The sequence below is a fragment of the Suricata suricatta genome, chromosome 9 (genome assembly GCF_006229205.1).
Source record: "Suricata suricatta isolate VVHF042 chromosome 9, meerkat_22Aug2017_6uvM2_HiC, whole genome shotgun sequence".
NCBI classification, from domain to species: Eukaryota; Metazoa; Chordata; class Mammalia; order Carnivora; family Herpestidae; genus Suricata; species Suricata suricatta.
The window spans coordinates 43,854,513-43,870,566 of record NC_043708.1 but is presented as its reverse complement, the minus strand read 5'-3'; the positions used below and the strand labels follow the sequence as shown (position 1 = coordinate 43,870,566).

The 16,054-nt window shown below is 43.5% G+C and overlaps 1 long non-coding RNA gene across 2 annotated transcripts in view; it reads right to left on the bottom strand.

Moving 5' to 3' along the window:
- Positions 1 to 446: 446 nt before the first annotated feature.
- The window catches only part of LOC115302443, a 154,063-nt gene continuing 138,455 nt past the window's right edge, over positions 447 to 16,054 (bottom strand). Inside the window, exons 4-5 of one of the 2 annotated variants that reach the window (XR_003913461.1) lie at positions 14,936 to 15,049; positions 447 to 675 (exon numbers count right to left, since the gene is read on the bottom strand). This is a non-coding gene — a long non-coding RNA (uncharacterized LOC115302443). The remainder of the gene's footprint in view (positions 676 to 14,935; positions 15,050 to 16,054) is intronic. The other variant, XR_003913462.1, reaches the window with a different exon arrangement.

Below are 16,054 nucleotides of genomic sequence, written 5' to 3'. Positions count from 1 at the left end.
TAGTAAGAGCCAGTCTCTGGACTAGGTTGAGGAAAGGAGGTACCCGGGGCTCATTATTTAAGGAGGCACTGACTCTCACAGTGGTGCAAGTACAGGGTGAGCCCTGAGAGTGAGAACCTCCTTAAATGCTGTGCCCCAGGTGCCTCCCTCACCTTACCCCTATCCATCACTTCACCTGGCTGTTGATTTGCATCCTTTAAAATCCTTTGTAACAAATCAGTAAACTAGTGATTAAAAAAAATCAGTGTCTGGTCATCCATCAGGCTAATCTATCTTTTAGAAAGCATTTTTACCATTAAATAATGCTTAGTTCCCAATGACAGAACATCTAAAGGACCAATGAGAGCCACTATAAGAGGTACTACTGTACCTTGTAGGCAAGGAGATAGAATTCCCACCGTCCGTTACCAAGAGCATATCTGATCTTCAGTACCATTCATGGGCAGTGCAGTTTTGCATAAACTTGTTGCATTTGTTCATCACAGCAAATCACAGAAGGTTAGGGAGAAAGAGTGGTGGTGTCACCTTTGTGCTACTTAGAAAACATTCAGAAGTGGCAGGGCGCCACTTTTTCCTGGTGTGTGCTTCCTCTTCAACAGTTTCTCACATCCCTGGGAAAAGGCAAGTGATTTTGCTTCCATTCTCTGGTGAGCTTCAAGTCATGTTCATGTGGACCTCAAAGACACAAGCAAACAAGAATTTGCTACCATGAGCATGTTCTATTTTATTTCTATAACGGAACACTTTCACAATGGGCTACAAAGTTTGCTTCCACATAATTACAAATACAGTATTTCCCACTCTATCAGAGAAACTCAAATCATAATCATGGAATTCTCCATTCCCATCACTGTCCACCACTTCACAACCAATTCCTCTGCACTCAGGCCTAACAGAAGCTGCTCTAGAAATTTACCGGAGTCACAGATGAATTCTCTCTACGTTTTATTTTGTTCTCCATATGACCAGAAGTGTGAGCCATGCCTCCACTGAAAGTTGGGGAAGCAATGACAGAGACACCTGGAACATATTCAAATGGTTGATAAAAAATCAAAAGACTTTATACATTTTGTGGTCTCAGATGGGACACCCATAAAAAATAGGTATCTTGGGGCACCTGGGTGGCTCAGGTGGTTAAGCACCCAAGTTTAGCTCAGGTCATGATCCCACTACTTGAGTGTCTGAGCTCTGCATCAGGCTCTGAGCCTGGAGCCTGCTTCAGATTCTGTATCTCCCTCTCTCTCTGCCCCTCCCCTGCTTATACTCTGTCTCTCTCTCTCTCAAGAATAAATAAAACACTTAAAAATTTTTTTAAATAGATCTATCAACACTCCAATTTAGTTTTATTAAATAATGTTTCTTCCTGATTCAAAACGAATATAATTTTATTTGAAGTATTTTATTTTTATTTTTAATTTTTTAACATTTATTTATTTCTGAGACAGAGAGAGAGAGAGAAAGAGAGAGGGAGGGAGAGAGAGAGAGAGAGAGAGAGAGCGCACAAGCAGGAGAGGGGCAGAGAAAGAGGGAGACACAGAATCTGAAGCAGGCTCCAGGCTCCGTCGGAGCTGTCAGCACAGAGCCCCATGTGGGGCTCAAACTCACAGACTGTGAGATCATGACCTGAGCTGAAGTGGGCCGCTTAACTGACTGAGCCACCCAGGCGCCCCTGAAGTATTTTAGAAAGAGTATGAATGGCACTAAAAAAACCCAAAATTCCTTTGTGAGCTTTTCACCCAGAGATACCTATTATCAATAGTTTGATGAAAATACTTCCAGACTTTGTTCGGTTTTTTTTTTTGCAAATATACACTTAAAAACATTTCTAATGTAATTTTGCTGCACTCACTGACTTGCAAGCTGATTTTTAAAAACTGGCCTTTTATTAATACATCATGAATATCTTCATATGTCAGATTTTATTCCAGAAGCCAATGTGAGAAGTTTTCTGTAGGCTGAATGTATCTATTATATGAACATTTTATCTATGACACATTTATCTTTTCTCCCAAGTATTTGTTAATTCAACAAATATTTACTGTAGACCCACTCTAGGTCAAGCACTGTTGCCAACATTGGGGATACAAAGGAGAATAAAACAGACAAAATCATTGCCATCTTTGAGCTTATATTCAAAAAGGGAAGACAAACAATAGTCAAAGAGGCAAATAAACATGTAATACAATGCTAGATGGTGTTAGAATAGTATTTCTCCTATTGTTTTAGAAAAACAGAAAGAATTACAAAAGTTTTGCTAACAGACTTCAATTGGTCTTGATTTGTATATTTACTACCAAATCTAATTTAATAAGAAGAAACAGCTTACAGTCCTCATCTGTGGTTTGGATTTAAGTGTATTGTAACTGCACCAGCATGAATGTTTCAGTTATCTGGTGCTTTATAATATGGAGCCCCCAAACAGAGTGGCTTAAAATAACAACTTATAGTCATCTCTTAGGGTTCTGTAGATTGACTGGGCTCAGCTGGGCACTTCTTGCCTGGGCTCTGATGCAGCGATCAGATGGGGGCGAGGCTACAGACAACTGAATGTTCAGCTGAGCTGGATGTCCAAGATGGCTTCTTCCTTATGTGTTTGGCACCTCACCAAGATGGCTGGGATTGGTGGGGATGGGTGTGGGGGGGTGGGAGGGGAAGATGTCTCTTTTTTTTCCATGCAGCTTTTCAATGCGGGTAACTTGGGCTTTGTCATGGAATGGTGGTCCATAGTACTTAAACTTCTTATATGGTAGCCAACTTGCACTAGAGCTAGATTTCAAAGAACCCAAGGCAGAGGCTGTTAAGTTTATTATGACCTAGCCTCAGAAATCACATCAACCACTCATACCATATTCTATTAGTTACATAAAGCCTGCCTAGATTCAATGGGGGAGGGATCTATGCAAGGGTGCGAATGCTGAAAGGCGGTGTCCATTGCAGGAGCATCTTTAGCCTACCTACCAAGATGAGAAAAGTAGCTTAAATGACACATAATTGGGGGCACCTGGGTGGCTCAGTCAGTTAAGCATCTGACTCTTGATTTCGGCTCAAATCATCATCTCATGGTGCATGAGTTTGAGCCCCATATCTGGCTCTGCACTGACAGTGTAGAGCCTGCTTGGGATTCTCTCTCTCCCTCACTCTCTGCCCCTCCCCTGCCCACATGCTCTTTCTTTTTCTCTCTCAAGAATAAATAAATTAATTAAAAGATTTTATTTTAAAAATGGCATTATGCTATCAAAATACCAAAGGTTACTCCACAGAGCTCAGCATACACCAAAAGGAAGTCCTTTCACAAAAACAGTCCCAATAGTAGGGAGCCTGGGTGGCTCAGGGGGTTAAGTGTCTGACTCTTGATTTCAGCTCATATCATGATCTCGTGGTTGTGGGACTGAGCCCCACATTGTGCTTTGTGCTGATAGAGCAGAGCCTGCTTGGGATTCTCTTTCCCCCTCTCTTTCTGCCCCTCCCCAGCGCTCTCCCTCTCTCTCTCAAAATAAATAAACATTAAAAAAAAAGAAACCACTCCCAGTACCACAAGCTTGTGAATTCTCTGGATCAATGAATGCTGGCAGGGGACAGAAGGGCTCACACAGTCATTTTGTTCAAAAGGTGCGACTCTTTGATGCATGGGTCAGTAAGGGTCCCTTTTGTGGAGAAAAAAAGGTCTCCTACCATTGGGAGCCATAAAGTAGCACTGATTTCCTTTCTCCAGAAGGACAAAGCACATCTGAATGCCCAACCCTCTCCTGCTCAATGTATCAGGTATGTTGTCCTCCAGCTACTTTGCCAGTCAGGCTGGTGGCAGCCCTGGCCAAGAGTTACCATGTACTTGGTTTGGACGAGATGTGAGGCCGGTCCCTATATATGTATTTACTCATGTTGTTTTCATAAGCACTCAGGAAGTAACTGTTACCCTGTGTCACAGATGAGGAAACTGAGGCACAGAAACCATTTGCCCCAGCTCTTGTAGGGGAAGGCCAACTCCGGCACCCATCCTGTAATCACTGCACTGCCTCGGGCAAGTCACTCACTTCACTGTGTTGCACCCCTTCCCTCACAGACCGGCACTAAGAAAAGAGTGTCTGTCTAGCTTTGCCACTTGCGGGCTGCGTAACCTTGAACAAACTGTTTAAACTTTTGGAGTCTTGGTTCCTTGTTTAATAAAGGAGTGTGTTCTTATGAGGAGAACATGAACTAAGGCATATAAAGCACAGCGCCTGGCGTAGGGGTCTAGTAAATGCTATTCATTGGTATTAATATTATTGTTGCTTATATAGCAGCACAACTTCGAGGTTCTTTGCTTGAACCTAATACCCTCACAAGGCTCCTGCTGAAATTGCTGTTATGTTGTCCAATATTTACTGTTTCCTTACTTTCCCACTCAGGAAACAGCTGCACATTTGGACAGAGGGACATAAAAAGCATTGGTAGATAGTCATGTTGTCACCACAGATGTCCCTGCTTTGGCTGAGGACAGAGGACAGCAGCCAATATTCACAGAGGACTGCAGATGTTCTCCTTCAACTTGGATCAGAGGGACCAGTATAGACAGAGTGTGGGGACTGCAGACTTTACTGTTCAGAACGGAATATTGTAGAATATGCATGTGTTCATCCAACACTTATTGAATACCTACTTTGTGCTGAGCTGCCTTGGAAATACAAAGATGAGTGGGACATGCTCCCTGTTCTCTTGAACCTCAAAATATAGACAGGGAGATAAAACACATGTCTTTAAGCATAGGACAGCATGGGGATTCTAGGTATAGTAGAAATACAAACGGCAGTTGATTTCAGAAGGTGAAATTTTGTCAGAGAGCTTTGGAAGGAGAGCAGAAATACTTTTCGGATAAAGCGGTATTTTATCAAGACCTAACAGAAGGAAAGCCCTTCAATAAGCAGAGATGAAGCGAGCAAAGATCATTCAAGGTGGCGGAAATGCTGTGAAGGCAGGTGAGGAGTAAGGTGAGTGATCGGCCCAAGGAGAGTGGGTGTGTATGCAGCAGGTACTGCTGATTGGCCCGCCTCCGTCCTCACCCTTGCCCCCACCCCTGCCACCACACGACACCTTCCAACACGTAACATCCTTTTGATCACTGAGTCATAAGCAGAAGATTGCTGACTTGGGATTCTGGGAGAGGATTCAGTTCACCCATAAAAACAGGACAGGCTCAATTAATGTGCTCTTTCCTTCAACTTAGGCCCTTGCTTCCTACTTGGAATGTGGCTCAGATGCCTGGAAATGCATCCTGAGGTCATGAGGTAATAAGTGAAAGTCATACGATGGGACAGTGAACAGAGAGTTAGAAGGTGCTTGCACCAGCCCTGCAGTGCAGACCTATTAATTTCTTATGATGTGAGAAAAATAACTCTCTATTTGTTGAAGCCAGCATATATTGGCTGTTCTGTTACTTGCAGCCAAAGGCATCTCAGACTGATACAGGGGCAATGGTGACTCATAGGATACAAAGCCAGAAAAACGAGTGGGGACCATATTGCAAAGTCACAGAGTCCATTTACTGAATGTTCCTTATTTAGGAGGCTGTGAGGAGCCAGCGAAGGCTTGTGAGTAGTAATAGTATTGAAGTTGTAGTTTAGGAAGATTTATCCAGAAACAAAAGAGAAAGTGCTGGGAGTCAACGAAACCATTAAGGAACAATTCTAATAGTTGCTGTACACAGTAGGATCTCCCCATCATAATCTCATCACAAATTTTAGAAATATACATGTATAATTTGATATATACAATGAACACTTTCTCAATGTAAGTATAGTGCACTTATGTAAAGCTGCTGCATTAGGGGCACCTGGGTGGCTCAGCTGGTTAAACATCTGACTCCTGATTTTGGCTCAGATCATGATCTCATGGTTCATGGGATCAAGTCCCGCATCAAGCTCTGCATTGACAGTGCAGATCCTGTCTGGGATTCTCTCTCTCTCTCTCCCTCTCTCTCTGCCTCTCCCCCCGCCCTCAAAATAAATAACATTTTTTAAAAAGGAAAAAATCCTGCTGCATTATTAATTTGCAACATACAATCTAAAGAAAAGTTCATTTTGCTTTTTGAAGGCAGCTTCAAAACCAGTTCCCTTAACCTCCAGGCTGTGTAACCAGATTGTGACCCTCTCATTTCTTTTCTCTTAAAAAGCTGAAGAGCCATCACTGTCTACATAGGAGAGTAGCAACAGACAGTGAAGGGAATGGGAGGTGTGAGAAGCACTTTACAGGCAGAACTGACAGGTCTTGACAACTGGTCAGATGCTAGGGGCAAGAACCAGGGTGAGTGAGAGGTGACTCCAAGGTAAGGCCTTTATTGCTCAAAGCTCCAGGAGAGACATGTGCTGAAGGAACTGCAGTTAACTGTCCAGAAGGGAACCTTTAAGAAGAACTATCTACATAAAATGGGGCCATAGCAACCTGCAGATAAAAGAGGAACTCTAGTTGGAAGTCAGTACCCGTGAGGGTCTTCCTGGGTCAGTTCTAGCCTACTTCCCATATATGATGGTTAATTTTATGTGCCAACTTGATTGGGCCATGAGGTTCCCCAGATATCTGAGCAAACACTTCTCTGGGTTTGTCTGTAAGGGTGTTTCTGGATGAGATTAGTAATTGACGTGATAGACTGAGTAAAGTGGATTGTTCTCAATGTGGGTGGGTCCCCTCAAAGTCAGTTGAAGGCCCAAATAGAACAATAAGGCTGATCTTCCCACAAGTAAGAGTGAGTTCCTTCTGCCTGAATGTCTTTGAGTTGGGACATCATTTTTGTCCCTGTTGTTTTGTTCTCAGACTGAAATACTATCTCTTCTTAGGTCTCAAGTCGGCTGACATTCAGACTGAACTATATCCTATGGGCTCTCCTGGGGCTCCAGCTTGCTGACTGCAGATCTTGGGACTTCTAACTTTCATAATTGTGTAAGCCATAATTCCTTATAATAAGTTTCTTTTTATATTGGCTGTTTCTCTGGAAAACCTTGACTAATACACCACCCATCTTTACTTGTTCCATATCCAACCCCCTCTTTGTCCAGCTGGCCCCCAATTGGGTTCCTCTATCTCCAGTGTGTCTACTGATTCTCTGCCTCATGACTTGTGACATCCCAACTGCACAGACCACTGGAACTGCCTTCAGTCAGTCTGTCCTTTCCTGGTTGATCTCCTGGCACCACAACTTAATTTGGGAGACATAAAGATCAGTAAGACACTCTTGAGGACCTCAGAATTCATCCATTTTATAAACATTTATTGAGTGCCTACTATTTCCAGGCTTTGTGTAAATGAATACAAATACGATATGGTTAAATCTTAGCCCTCATGACGTTTGATAAAACAGAGAGACAGATAAACTTAAAACAGAAAAGCAATCAGTGCCAGTGCCAGGACTGGAAGGCTATCTGGAAGACTTCACAATGGAGAGAACTTGCTTCAGTGCCAGTGAGTGAGAGCCTCCCAGATAGGGAAGATAGCATGTGGCAGAGTTGTCACCATGCCTGCTGCAAGCTGCCATCATGCTGCTGTGGCTGCAGTTTGGGAAAGTATGTGTAATTAAATGGATGAATGAAGCCCACAATGTAATCTACAATTTATTTAACCTCTCAGAGCCTCCCTTTGCTTCTCTGTATAATGGGGATTACCTACTGGGATTGTAACAAGGATTAAAGGAGACAATGAATACAAAGTGCTTAACACAATGCCGGGTGTAGGAAGTGCCCAATGGCTCTTATTATCTGGTGGGTCACAGGCCAGGATTCAACTGGCATTTCACAAAGATGACAACAGTGTGCCCCAGTAGAGTCTATGAGACAGGAAGTCCAGGTGGGGGCCAAGTACAGTAGTCTGGGCCAGAGACAATGGAGCCCAGAGTGGATGGTGGTGGTGAGCTGGAAGAGGATGAGTGCATCCATCTGTAGTCAGACTACATGGTGTTTCTTTAAAAAGGAAGAAAAATTTCTCATGGTAAGCTGGCATAATAGAGTGTAAATTAAGTGCTGTAAGGGGCGCCTGGGTGGCTTAGTGGGTTGGGCGTCAGGCTTTGGCTCAGGTCATGATCTCATAGTTCATGGGTTCGAGCCCCACGTCAGGCTCGGTGCTGACAGCTAGCTCAGAGCCTGGAGCCTGCTTCAGATTCTGTGTCTCCCTCTCTCTGTGACCCTCCCCTGCTTGTGCTGTCTCTCTCTGTCTCTAAAAGTAAGTAAGTTAATTAATTTAATTAAATGCTGTACAGCAGCAGCAGAAAACAGTAGACTAGGAAAATGCTTAAATAGTTAATGGAATTAGTCATGAAGGATTTGGCATCTCCCTAAACTTTGGAGGGTGGAGAAGTTTCACTGAATGCACTATGTGCAGCACGTTTCCATTGAATCCTATCTTGCTGTGGCCATTTGCCAAGAAGGCTCGACATTTAATCATATATAACAAGTAACCATTAAGTGCGTATTTACTATGTGCAAAGCATCAGTAAAAGTGTCACACTCTTAAGCACAAGATCTAAGCTTGTTCAAAAAGACTGTTCTTGTACCAAAGAATGAATCTTGGAAAAACTAAAATGAGACATAATTTGAAGATATGAAAGCAACTGAATTTACAAATGACTATAAAGTCAACCATGGCTTCTTTACAAATGGTATAACGTTCAAAATAAAAGAACTCTAAATTTTCTCACAGACTTTACACAGGTCCCCAAACCATCCAATATGGTTCTGTGGTGCTCCGCTGGAATGTTCTGGCCGGAGAAACAAAGACAAACTCTAGAGCTGTCTGTTTCCTTCAGAATGGTTTGTTCTCATGACACACATGAATTCAAATGTTCACCAGGGCTTTCTGAAGTTCACTTAATCTGATGTTGAGTGCTACATTAAACAATGCCTTTTCTTATGAGTAGATTTCAAAGGGAATGAGATGGGGTGGTCTTTGCCAACTTTTAGACATACAGAATGAATAAATAAGCTCTGGGCTACAGAGAGGGTTTCCTTTTTTCTAAATGAGGGTGAGAGGAAACAGAACCAGACATCTGTACCTGACAAGAAGGATCCCTTCGATGGGCATCAGACTAGAGCCTCACACATATGGGGGAACCTTGTGCATTACATTCAAGATTCCACACCTAGATCCAAACAGACCCCAATCTACTGCCACAGCTTCCTACCAGTGGCTAGGCAGAGTCTGTGTATTAGTTATAAGCCACAAATGCAGCAATTTCATCCTGTTTTTCACATACAAGGGGAGAAAGGGCCAGGCAGGATATGAAAAACATAGAAAGAGCAGTTGCCAAGAACACCCAGGGCCCCAATCAGACCCCTGCGCTGACCATGTATGTTGATGCTACTGCATTCTGAGATCAACCATTCGCAGTGGTAGATGGTCACCCATCCCTCTTCTGTCACGGGCCTCAGAACATTTACGTTTATTCTAAGATCCCCAGGTAGCTATGCCCTGTTCTCACATTCGAAACCAAGGGTTGCAAACTTCTGTCATATTTTGAGTGGCTTAAATAGTATTTTTAAACATTTCCATCAACATTTTAAAACTGGGAAATTTCACACAAAAATCTTAATTTGTCACGTCTCTTGTCAAATCAGAAGATTCTTACATGGCAATAACCAGCTGGAGGGGCAGTCCCCTTGAGATGTGGTGGCTCTAGCTCCCCTGCTTCTGGTGACACTTAGGCCACAGGTCAGTCTCCGTTTCTCCTTGCTTTGACACTGCTGTGTTTCTTACAGCAGAGAAGCATTTCTCTGTGCTTGTATCTCTGTCTAAGGTGAGGAGGTAAAACACACACACACAGACACACACACACACACACACACACACACACACACACACACGCATGCACGCACGCATGCACATGCACACTCCAAACCAGAGTCATCAGTATGTTTCTAGAAAAATCCAGCCTCCTTCACGCATTAGATGTGGGCACTGTTCCTTGTGTGCTTCCATGTTTGCTGCTTTCAATAGCCTTTCACAAATTCAAGCTGTAAGACTAGTCCTGGGTTCTCATTTCCACTCTGTCCCAAACTGGCGGTATGACCCGGAGCAAGTCGCCCCACGGCCGACCTTAGCTCCTTCCTCTGTGAGGCAGGTGGTCTCAACCCTTTGGCTCTGAAATGGAGTTGGAGCTTTGCTGGCCCAGGCAGGACCAGGCTCCTTCTTCCCTCTGGCCTCTTTTCCATAAAATCCTCCCAGGTCTAGGCAGGCAGTTCAGTCCCAAGCAGGGGACACTATCCCTCAAGAAGAAAGAGCAGAAGAAGGATGGGAGATGAGAAGAGGAAAAAAGCAGCCTAAGGAGGAACTCAATCCACAGATGGAGAGAGGGATGAGAAGGGGAAAGAGAGTCAAATATTTCCTTTTTAAAACACCCAAGAATGAGGGGTGCCTGGGTGGCTCAGTCAGTTAAGCATCTGACTTTATCTCAGGTCATGATCTCACAGGTTGTGAGTTCAAGCCCCGTATGGATCGGGCTCTGTACTGACAGCTCAGAGGCTCTCTCTGCCCCTCCTCTACTCATGGTCTCTCTCCCACTCTCAAAAATAAATAAACGTTAAAAATTTCTTTTAAACACCCTAGAATGAAAAACCATGATCGAAGTCTTTTTACACTTTAAACAAAATTACATTAAAATTTAAAAGTCATAAATATTTACTATAAGAAAATTGGAAAATTCTGAAAACTAAAAAAAGTATGAAAAAAAGCATCAACTATAATTGTTCCACTTAAGGTCAAGGACTCCTTAACTCTAGGCATACGCTCTTTCTAACTTAAAAAAAAAATTTTTTAATGTTTGTTTATTTTTGAGAGAGAGTGAGAGACAGAGTGTGAGCAGGGGAGAGGCAGAAAGAGAGGGAGACACAGAATCTGAAGCAGGTTCCAGGCTCTGAGCTGTCAGCACAGAGTCTGACATGGGGCTCGAACTCATGAACCGCGAGATCATGCCCTGAGCCAAAGCTGGACGCTTAATCAATTGAGCCACCCAGGCACTCCTCTTCCTAACAGTTTTTGTATTCCTTTTATAGTTGATATTATATAAAAACCTCATTTAATTTGAAAACAACAAAAATCATAAAGTAAAATAGAATTATCTTATTAAAGTTAAAACTAGATCTACCAGTACACTTTTGTTTTACTTATTTATGTTTTTTAATAGGCAGCACTTCCAGCAAAATGCAAAAAAAAAAAAAAAATTGAATAAAATCTTTCACTTTCCATTACCTTTTCAATTTACCAGTGCAGTTTAAGAGTTTTGACATCATTACTCTGACATATGGGCTTTATTATAAAAGGGTTTAAAATAAGACCGATTTGCAGAGTCTTAATAAAGGAATAACTTTCTGCGTTCTGACATTGAAGTCTGAAGAGCATTTTCCTACAATCTTTTTTCTTTTTTTTTTTAAGCGGGCTTTCCTTTGGTGGGGGTTGGGGCGTCATTTCAGAAGTCAAGCATTCCTTACGTCTATTATTTCATTTCAGTCGAGGGCTATAAAGTGTTAGTGATAAAATCCTCTTAAAGTTGATGATTCTACCAGTACTGACATAGCCGAGAGGCAGTTATAATTTAGTTTTAGATAACCTCTTTTTTGATGCACAGAGGAAAGGTAAGAAGATGTGATTTAAAATGCTTATAAAAGTGAAGAATAGCCTCCTTGCTCGGAGAAGCTGGGAGAGAGCCCATCTCTAACTTTTCTTGCCATTAAGTGTGCTCTGAGAATGAATGCCCCTGATACAAAGCTCAGGACAGGAGAGGCTGCCTCTCGCCAAGCAAGGGCGGCTGTTGGCAGGTCAGTTTACCTGATTCGCAGAAGATCTGCAATCTTATCAGAATGGAGCTACCTGGCTTATTCTATTTCTGCCTTGTTGATATCCAAGCTGGCCTTTCTTTCTTTTTTTTTTTCTGACTGAGAATGTCTGAAGCCTGGGGCAGGCTTCTGGGTGTCCTTAAGACTTCCATGCCAGGGGCTTAAAGAGATAAAGATCTCTGGGGCTGCAGTAAAGGGATAAGGTGGTCAGTCCCTCATCCTTGGGAGATCCTCCCCTCGTCTTCTGCGAAAACAAGGTCCAAGAAACGCAGACTGCGTTCAAGTTTAGGGAGACTCTACTGTGCAGAGCCAACGATTTGTATTAGATTTTGAGGTTGGAGAAAGTTCTCGTTGTAATAAGTTATCTTGGAGAACAAGAGTTTATTTTTCATTTATCAAGAGCTTAACATTTCCCTCTTAGGAAAAATGCCTTGCGGGATACACTATACCCAGGAAAACACTGACTAACGACATATTTTTGTTTATCAGTTCAAGCTGAAAACTCCTCTTAGAGATAAAAAACCATTTGCAGCATGGGGATGGGGGGTGAGGGGGAGGGGGTGTCCCATGGGAACTGGCTGTCCCCAGAGTGGAGGATTTAGCTTCCTTTGTATGCACAGTAATCGCTTGAGCCCTTGCAAGGGGAAGGCTGCCCCTGAGAAGTGTTTTAAAATAAAAGTAGAAAGGATCTCGGCCACAGACACTCTGCCTCCAGGAGGAGCCCCGGTCTGTACTTCAGTGGAAGCCACTTGAGGCTTGGTATTTGGAAACTCCGTACAGAGAACACTGGAGAAAAGGTGATTCGAGAGTTGTACGGAGGATCACTTAAAAATTCTGTTTCAATTCCACTTATCAGAAAAAGAAGAAAACAAGGCGGGGAAGAGAAGTGGCAGAAGACATACCCTTTTTAGTAAATGTGGTCAGAAAGTAAGACACGCTTAAACCATTTTCACTCTAATGAAATACAAATTTCACTTTTCAAGCCCCTAAATTTCACTCTCCAATCAAAGTCTCAAATTACAGGCAGGTCGATTCCAGGTTCGGACGAGGAAGTCCTGGCTCATCTGGTTCGACCGAAAGATGGTTAACTTTATCCAGAATTCTCTCTTTCAGAATGAGGCATGCTGAATCCTTTTTGATTTTCCTTTGTTTACTCAAATTTTAAATGAAAACGTTTTTTGCTAGCGAACCTCACTATGGGTGATTGAAATGTTAGTGGGAGGCAAAAAGCTATGTGCAAAAACATTTGAAAATGAAACACTCCCAGCACATAATCCCCTTCCTCTGCAGTGCAAGGTTTTCAACTAAATGGGGGAAAAACGAAAAATGCTCGAGAGACCTTGCAGAAGAGAAGAAGGCATGTGCACAGGAATCTCCTCCTTGCGAAGTGCTGACATCTGACACCACTTTGAACCCTGCATGCAGCTGGTGTTGGACTAGAATTCTCTCCCACCTTGTTCTTGGCCTCTCACTCATCCCCGCGGCCTTGTGCCCCAGGGCCTGAGGGCCTCTTCCACCGCAGAGGTTGCCAGCAGGGCAGGGGCCACCGAGGTGGCATCCTTGCCAGGGTTCCATCCGTGTTCCATGAGAAGCCATCACAAGGCAGTTCGTCACTGATGGCTCCCAAGGGGGCTGCTTACAGACTGGCTGGAGATTTTCTGTTGGTGTGTAACCAACTTCTGAAGTGTGCAAATAGTTGCAATTAATTAAATCCCAGCCATGGTGCTCTGGGAGAGGTCCTCGCGTGAGGAACGGCACTAAAGATGTTGTTGTGGCTTCTGTGATGTGGTAGCTATGGAAGCGTACGGGTGTGGTGAGAGATTAGGCTGCCGCAAGGCCATTGTACATTGCCAGATAGAATTCTCCTTTGATGTGCACTGGGGTCTAAATTGTTTTCTTTCCTTTGATACATTTAAAATTAAGATTTGGTGTTAATCTCCAATTAATTCCAAGATCAAGCTTCTGTGTTAGCTCCTTGAATAAGTGATATTGGAATGCTTCAAGAGAAGTGAAGCCAGAATAAAATATTTTCCAATTACATTAAATACCTTGTGGGCACGGTTATTAGGCATTGCTGTATTAAGTGTGGGATTTTAAATCAGAATGTTATGACTTAAAATCGGAAATCATTTCAAGTCAGAAATAGAGCACTTAGGATAATAATGTTCCACATTTAAATGGCCACACACACACATACACACACACACACACACACAAAGGGAAGGCTAGACACTTCCATCAAAAGTGAAAGTTGAACTTAATAAGGAAACAGAGAATCATGAGTTGTGAAATTTAAGAGGATTAACCATTAAGTACGAAAACTCAGGCCAGAACAGGTAAGATGCCCACCAGCTGGGAACGGGAAGAGGGGAGAAAAAAAGGAAGGAAACCCGAAGCTTCCCAGAGCTCCTCCTAAGCTACAATCGGCAGAGAAAACCAACCTCACCCCACGTGGGGCTTCTCACAGGCCCTGACAGAGGGTCAAAGGACAGCTGACCTGCACTGGATCCAGGCCAGACTGTGAGGTTAGTTGGGACTTAATGAGTCACCTTGTGAGCCCTCCCCACAAGCTCATCCCAGGTGTCCGCAGCTGAGCCCTGAAAGAGAGCGATTCTTTATGGCAAGGAAATCAAGCTTTCCTGGTGATGTTTTAGCTATCCCCTGGGATAGGAAAGCGTAGTTGTGACCATCAAACGATGCCTGAGATTTGGCCAGCGTTTCTCACAAACGTGTAGGGCAGTCATGATTTCTAATACTGTGACCCGTTACCTTCATAAATATGGGAACACCTGTTAGGCCATGGGTCTGAGCTGTAGTCTGGAGGGGGGAAAATGGTCCCCATTCCCATGGAAACCAACCTGCCAATTCAGTCCTTTTACTCTATTTTAAGAAAAGGGTGAACTTGCACTTTTTGGTCATCATTTTCTGTTTACTGTCATTTGTCCTGGAAATTGGGCAAAAGCAGGTAATTTCCTGCTTCTCTCTTCTGCCCCTAATTTGGGGCCTGAGTCCCAGGGGATAACATTTGGAAGGGTGCTTTACCAACCTCAGCAGGCGGGGCCAGGGAGGGGGGTGGGGAGCACTCATCGGCACCAGCTCTGACCGGGCCTGCACCTGCTTTACTGGTCGCTAAATATTTTGAGTATTACCTGGTACAAAGGCTTCATTTTATGAGACTCCTGGTCACCCAGTCAAAACAACTGTGGTTCAGTAACACAGGCTGGGTTTGGCATCATCAAAAGATTTGGGTTTGGGTGCCATATCTGCCAAGATAAAATAAGACACTAGGTGTGAACACCCAGAGTAAGAGAGTGGGCTCATTTTAGGTGTCGCTGTGTATGACAATTCACTCCTCAATACAGTCCTCCTGATGACATAAACATGGAAGGGAGACGCTCTGGAACATCCCAGGTAAGGTGACCAGGCTGCAACCAGACTTTTACGCTTGAGCTCCTAAAGCCACTAAAGGCTCATTGGTCTCATTGCCTCAATGCTAACATGTCAGCCTATCTGGCCTTAAAAAGTATTCACACGTCTTCAGAAAATCATTACTCAAAGTGTGATTCATTTGGGGTGGCCTCTTATTGATTTGTCTGCCCAATGCAGATTCTTAGACTGCCCCAGGCCTGCTGACTTGGAATTTTCAAAGGTGCAGGGCCCAGGAATTTTGTTTTTAAGCAGTCCACAAGAGATTTGGACAGACACTGAAAACCACTCAGCCCTGACCTGATATACAACAGAAGCCAGTTTCCGGACCCTCACATGGATGGTTGCCACCCAAGGGCTCTATCAATGCAATTTCTGAAGCGATTACTAGAAAAGTGTGTGCGTGCGTATGTGTGTGTGTGTGTGTGTGTGTGTGTGTGTGTGTGTGAGAGAGAGAGAGAGAGTACGTGTTTAGGAGCACACGCGATTGTTTGCTTGAGAGAGCATGTGTGCAAGCAGTGTACGCTTACGCTGCAGAACACACACTATGACTCTCAGGCCAGTCCCTCCGGATTCAGGCAGCATCGCTAATTGCATCTGGGTTCCATGACTTTGCTCAGGCCTCCAGAGAACAAAGCTAGACTCACTCTTGCCAAAGTTGACCCCTATGAATGTAATGAACTTCTGACTAGTGTGTCTTTAGGTCATGCTAATTCGCACAAGGAGAGCTGCATTCGTTGTAGTTTTATAAAGAGTGTCCCAGGGATCTCTGAGTTTGATAGAGACTGAAATTTGGGTGGCCCAAATCCCTAAAGTTAGCAGGCTTCCCAGGCCATATTTTG